Source organism: Ictalurus furcatus, chromosome 6 (assembly GCF_023375685.1).
Source record: "Ictalurus furcatus strain D&B chromosome 6, Billie_1.0, whole genome shotgun sequence".
Lineage (NCBI taxonomy): Eukaryota > Metazoa > Chordata > Actinopteri > Siluriformes > Ictaluridae > Ictalurus > Ictalurus furcatus.
This window is the reverse complement of record NC_071260.1, coordinates 17173872-17181244: the sequence shown is the minus strand read 5'-3', so window position 1 is coordinate 17181244 and position 7373 is coordinate 17173872. Positions and strand designations below refer to the sequence as shown.

Here is a 7373-nt window from a genome sequence, read left to right as displayed (position 1 = left end):
GGCACATTTTTCACTGCCACATCAAGGATACAGTAAGTAATCACCAAACTGGAGCCCCATCATTTGTTTCATTTAGTGTAAAAGTAATAAAAGGCATGTCAGAATCCCCTGTTTGATATTGGACCCTGGCCATTCATTATGCACTGGACCCAATGCGATAAACCAGGCTAATAGGGACATTCTGTAGGCAAATAAGGTCATTATGATAATAAGAGTGGTGATAATAAGGCAAATTTTGCTTACTTGTTTTGTTTTTACCTTACTTTCTGTGGTAAACAAAAGAGCACCATTAGATTATAGCGCTTGTTTGAATTAGATTTCAGTGCAGAGAACCAGCACCATGTGCTTCGAATTGATAAGGCATGAATCGAAATGTGATTAAACTTTTGCAATTAGGTTCTTGTCTGAGCCTGCAAGTTCATGGACATGCTTTTCTCAGCTTTATAGCTTTAAAGACCTGAGAGAGAGAGAGAGAAAGCGAGAGAGAGAGAGAGAGAGAGAGAAAGAAAGAGAGAAAGAGAGAGAGAGAGAGAGAGAGAGAGAGAGAGAGAGAGAGAAAGAGACCTATAACTCAGTTAGTAGTAGCTTATTTTATCATATTGTATTACATTAGCCTTCAGATAGCTAACCACTTATTGTATTATTAGACTAACTGCCAGAGGGCACTATGAGCTCTCTTAATTGTCCATAATTGCTGAATGTGTACTGCCTTAAACTGACCTTGTTTTCTTATGCCTATGTTTTAATGTTAGTTTCCAATTTGGAATATGAGAACCTCTATATGCAGGATTACTAAATGCAACTGGTTTGTTAATAAGATAGCTTGTAGTTTATCTCCAACTAGCCCATGGTCATAGTGCTGAGGAGCTGTCAAGAGAAAGTAGCCAAAAGAAACAGACCATCTACCTTGGTCTAGGTCTACCTTGGCTATTAACAACATCATTGGTTTATACAGCAGTTGTTCCCATTTTAGTACAACCCATCACTGTCACCATACAAACATCACATCAGTCATCCACCCGGTGGAGGAAGTTGTATTATCTACTCTTACTTACCTGCCAAGGTAAATTGTTTTGACAGGAGGGATAATGCTATGTCCCTGTCACATATGTGAAGGAAAAATATCTGGCTGTCAGGCAGTTGGTAGAGATGGTGTTTCCCCAATATATATATATATATATATATATATATATATATATATATATATATATATATATATACATATATATATATATATATACAGTGGGGGAAATAAGTATTGAATGCGTCAACATTTTTATCAGTAAATATATTTCCAATGAGGCTACTCACATGAAATTTTCTCCAGACATCAGTATTAACTCAAGAAATTCATAAATATAAAGAATTCACAACATTAAAGTCCATAAATAAAGTTATGCATAATAAATAATAAAGTGGAATGACACAGGAAAAAGTATTGAAAACGTTAAGAAAAAGCAGTTCTCCAAGGCAAGGTAAGGCAAGGAACCAGCTGAAATCCGTAAGTAATTATACCTGCTATCTGTTCAAATTAATATCAGCTGGGTTGGCAAATTGATGGCCTATAAAAAGGCTTTTCGTTACCAAGGTGTCACACAAGAATCTCATCTTGGGTAACACACAACATCTCATGATGGGTAAAAGCAAAGAGCTCTCCCAGGACCTTCACAACCTTATTGTTGCAAAACATGTTGATGGAATAGGATACAGACAAAACTTCTGAAACTTCCTGCCATCCACCAGGATGATGAAGATGAGACGTGGGTGGACCTTCCAGCAGAACAACAATCCAAAGCATACAGCAAAGGAAACTCTCAATTGGTTTCAGAGAAAAACTATCAAGATGTTAGAATGGCCCAGTCAATCACCTGACTTGAATCCAATTGAACAAGATTTAAAGACAATATGTTTAGAAGAATGGACCAAAATCACACCTGAATACTGCGGCCAATTAAATTCATACAGGAAGTGTCTTGAAGCTGTCATTACAAACAAAGGCTTCTCCAATAAATATTAAATAAATTTCAGTTAGTGTGTTCAATACTTTGTTCCTGTGTCATTCCTCTTTATTACACATAACTTCATTTATGGACTTTAATGTTGTGAATTGTTTATATTCCGGATTTCTTGAGTCAACACTGATGTCTGGTGAAAAAAAAAAAAAAAAAATTATATATATATATATATATATATATATATATATATATATATATATATATATATATATGTAGAGAGAGAGAGAGAGAGAGAGAGAGAGAGACAGAGTCATGATTTCCCCTCATGCTAAGCGCTGGAGCATGCTGCGCGCTCCGAAGAGCAAGCGCGTGCTTCCGGGTTTTCAGGGACCTTGAATTTGTTTACTTTCTACACGTGCATCTGTTATGGTTTATGTCCTGTCTTCGCCCCTGTATGGTAATTGGTTGGTAATCGTATGTGTCATCATTAGTCTCAGCTGTTTTGTGTTCACCCTTGATTATGTTTATCAGTTAAACCCCTCGTGTCTCTTTGTATTTCACGAAGTATTGTGTGAGTTTTCTGTGTACTAAGCCTTTGTTCATCGTGTTTTGTGTCATATCTTTGATCTTGTTCTCGCCCTGTTTTGCCTCGTTTATGCCGTTTGCCAATTGCCTGACCTTTGTATGTTTTTGACCACGCTATTCTCTCACAATTTGGATTTGTCTGCCTGCCTCTCTTCAATAAATATCTTATCTGCATTTGCATCTGTCCTAACCTCCATTCGTAACGTCACAGATAAAGAGAGAGAGAGCTGTGGAAAAAGTATTTTTGATTTCTTCTGTTTTTGTGTGTATCTTATACTAAATTGTTTCAGAAATGAAAACAAAATCTATGATAAAACAAAGGCAACCTGAGTAAAGAGAAAATACAGTTTTTAAATGATAATGTTATTTATTGAAGCAAAAAAGTTATCCAATACCAACTGGATCTGTGTGAAAATGTATTTGGCCCCTGTAGTTACTAATTCCCCAATTCTAGAAATGATAAGGAAGACACTGGGCAAAATGGTATCCATGGAAGAGTGGTGAGATGAAAACCATTGCTAAACCAGAAGAAAATTAAGGCTCATCTGAATTTTTCCAAAACACACCTTGAAGAACCTCAAACTTTTTGGGAAAATGTTCTGTGGATTGATGAGTCGAAAGTGGAACTGTTTGGAAGATAGCGGCCCCATTACATCTGCTGTAAACCAACCACAGACTTCCACAAAAAGAGCAGTTGCAGTTATTGCTGCTAAAGGTGGCACAACCAGATTTTAAGTTTAAGTGTGCAATTAGTTTTTCACATTGGTGATCGGTATTGGATAAAATGTTTTTGCTTCAATAAAAAAATTAAAACTGTATTGTGTGTTTACTTTTTTGCCTTTGTTTTATGTTGTATTTTGTTTGAAGGCTAAAACTATTTAGTATGAGATATACACAAAAACAGAAGAAATTAACAAATATTTTTTCAAAGCATTGTATATATGTACATATGCAATTTTTGGCTCAAAGTAAAAATTACAATAATTTCAATAATGAAATAAAAAATGGAAATAAAATTGGTCTACAACTACTGTCATTCATTAACACAGACTGAAAGTTTAAATGAGTATGTAAATGATGTAAATCATATGCTGTGGTCTTTACAGTCACCAGATCTCAACTTAATTGAACACCTATGGGAGATCTTGGACCAACTTGTTAGTCAGTGCTTTCCACCAAAATCATCAGTACACCAATTGATGGAGTAACTTTTGGAAAAATAGTGTTCATCCCTCAAGTACAGTTCCAGAGACTTGTATCTATGCCAAGGCACACTGAAGCTGTTCTGGTGGCTCGTGGTGGCCTTACACCTTGCTGAGGTAGGTCTAAATATTTTATGTGATTATGCAGTAATGCCATCAATTATATGCATTTGCATGCTCTGATATGGCATTTGAATTTTTGTATGAAGGGCAGCACAACAACATGCTGGAATGATGGTACAATGCAAATATAAAGGAGTAAACAGGGCTTCCCCGCTTTGCCATTCTAAGATGATTGCATTTTCTTCTGCTAAGCAGAGAAGGTGGCTTTGTTGAGAAAACATTACTGTAAAGTTGGAACCCCCATGTGCCCCTATGTGCATATGATCAAATGTGCTGTAAAAACAGTGTGATAGTACATTTTTTGAAAAAAGAAAGTACATATTAATACTTATGACATCACTCAGCAGCCCATCAAATGTCCAAACTGGATCAAAATATTTTGCACTATAATTGTCCTGGTTACTGCTGTCAAACTGATATTGAAAGCTTTTAAAGATGCTATCTGTAATCATTCATCCCTTGATGTATATCAACTTGAACGATACCTGTTCATGCATGGTAACAAGGCAGTCAAGATGTTAAATGCATGCATTTTTTCCAACTCAGCTTGTAGCTTAAGTTTTGTTTGGATGTTGAGGTATCTTAAAGTCAATGTATGACACGATCAGAAAAGTTTGGATTTAGTGTTGTCACTATTTGTAGGACTACCAGACCAACAAAATATAAAACTTTTCTAACTAGGCTAGTTTGTTGTTGCTAGCCAAGACGAGGCACAGCTAAGCTATCATTGTATGGGTTTAGCTGCTACAGTGCTTTGCAAAGTACATTATCTTTCCTTATGCTCTGCTCATATCATGTTCACGTAAACTGGAACTCATATAGACATTTACACACCTGCTCAGCATCAGAAGATGTTACTGTATTAGTTTCAGCCTCTTTACTGGTTAAAAAAAAAATCTGTGTACATCCATTTTTCCTCACACTGACTGTGTGAGCTAGTGTTTGGCAGAATTGAGATTGTCAGACAATAAGACACAAGTGTTCCCACATATTTTCCTGTAAACCCTGTCTGATTGGTCTCGTCTCCATTCACTGAAGATATAAAATTATAACACCGCCATCTTCTTTCACTGACATTCAGTTATGTAGTGACAAACCGCTCCAAGTGGAGAATTATTTGGGGCTAAAGAAAAAATCTTCTGGGCTACAGCCCCACATGTTCAAATGGATCCGAATTCATAATTTCAGCATAAACTATGTAATAGTAAATTTCAGAAACATGAGCTTTGTGTAAGTATTACTGTATGACTGCGTCCAGAAACCTGTAATTCCAACATAACACGTTTGTGACATTACATCATGCAAGTTGGGAGGATATACATTTTAATTTTCTATTTTGCATTTTCATTCAAATAAATAACTGTTTTATAGGCCTACTGTAGCATCCTATAACAGATGCAAACATTCCGCTAGTCTCTAATGGTCTAAAATGAAGTATTCCTTTGGCAATTGTCTACATTTGTCCTAACGTGTAGAAATTCTTGCCTAACGAAGAACAATGCTTCCCCTGCGAAGTCCATTAAAAACACCGGATTGTCTGTTTAGTTTGAGTTTGTTGCAGGATCTCATGCGAATTTGCGGGATTTGCAGTGGCATATTACCGAGCAACAGGTCAGGTAATGATGAAACGACATTATGTCGTTTCCTCACTGTCGCTGTTTTTCGTGTTCGCTTTTTTCTCTGACCTATTATCAGCGCCGTGGAGAGAGAGACAGGTGACATGGTGCACAAGGGCGCTGGGATTGCAAGAGGGGGGAAAAACTGAATTAATTTGACAGTGAATAAGTGACAGCCGTTTCTGCCTCTTTGTGCGGAGCTGCTTCTCTCTCTTTCTCTCCGTCTCTAATTGCACCACGGACAGCTTTATACACACTGGGGAATTGAGCTGAAGCTTTGGCAGAGATGAACGGTGATTTGGTACTGCTTTATTTGCATGATAATTAGTTAACGACTGTATATATTTTAATTTATGTATTCTCCAGCGTTCAGAATAGCCTTCTTAAAATCAAACCTAAGGGGAGACACAGATCGTATCTATGCATGAATTAGAGTGATTAAAGGGTTCACTGAACTGTGTCTTGATGTGTTTATTAAATTAATAAGGAAACTGACAGATAAGAGTTTGGATTTGGTTCAGATTCTCTCTTTCATGGAATCCAGGCAAAAAAAATCCTTCCTGTCCCTGCTGAAAAAACAACAGAAACCCATACAGAATTTGTAATGGTTTTAATGGCTATAATGGGAATTGTATTGGGTTTTAATGGAAACTGTAACAGTCCCTGTGGGTCTCTGTTGGTAATTAGTTGCCTTCTATTGGTGGAATGTTATGTCTACTGGATATCATTAAAGACCATCCATCCATCCATCCATCCTCTACCGCTTACTCCTTCTTCAGGGTTGCAGGGGAACCTGGAGCCTAACCCAGGGAGCATCGGGCACAAGGCAGGGTACACCCTGGACAGCGTGCCAGTCCCCACAGCAAAGCCCACAAAACTAAGCTGAACTCGTCAACGTTCCTCTCCACCGGAAATCTTTAGTAAAAGGCCAAAGATTTATGCGTGAATGAAGAGAAACCCGAGCTCATTAAAGACCAGTAATTGATTTTAATAGTTTGCTTATGGTGTGTAATGGTATTTGTACTGGAAACCATTAGAATGTCTGTGATGTTTTTATTGGGGTTTTTTTTTCTCAGTAGGGGTTACAATGTGACTCATTTTATTTCTTTCCTTCCATACTTTAATTTAGCCTGAAGATGTTTTATTACACACTCACAATGCATTAAATGAAGCACACTTGACTACACATACTGTATATATATATATATATATATATATATATATATATATATATATATATATATATATATATATATATATATATACACAATCATTTCTATGTATATTTGCTTGCATATATACACTCTACAAAGGTGTTTGTATAGTATTCAATACATTTTAAGAAAAAATACTTCAGGAATGCTGCATTTGACAAATGACACCATATTTGCCAAGCTTGAAAAGTAAATTAACATATTCAGTACATGTATCTATTTACAAGCATCATTAGCTTGATTCTGCCATATCACAGCAAACCAGCGACTCCATTTCCCAGAATGCACCACCAACTACAAACATGGCCAAAGACGACTACACTTACACACACACACACACACACACACACACACACACACACACACACACACGTTCACCACCCCCGGAGTTCTAATCTTATTCTAATGTTGTCAGTCTCACACTTACTCACTCCACACTATATAAGAGACAATTATTGCACATGCATCTGTGGAACAGTCCTTAAGACACTAACAGTTTACAGGTGCTAGGCAATTAAGGTCACAGATACAATAACTTATGACACTAAAGAGACCTTTCTACTGACTGTGAAAAACACCAGAGGAAAGATGTCTAGGGTGCCTGCTCACCTGCGTGAACATAACTGCAGATGTGGCCAGAGCAATAAACTACAATGTCTGTAATGTAAGATGCCTAAA

General features: G+C 36.8%; 1 non-coding gene across 1 annotated transcript; it reads right to left on the bottom strand.

Moving 5' to 3' along the window:
• Positions 1–6330: 6330 nt before the first annotated feature.
• Positions 6331–6446, bottom strand: LOC128609398 (U5 spliceosomal RNA). Its single transcript, XR_008386219.1, has one exon. It is a non-coding gene; the product is annotated as a U5 spliceosomal RNA (small nuclear RNA).
• Between the last annotated feature and the right edge of the window lie 927 nt (positions 6447–7373).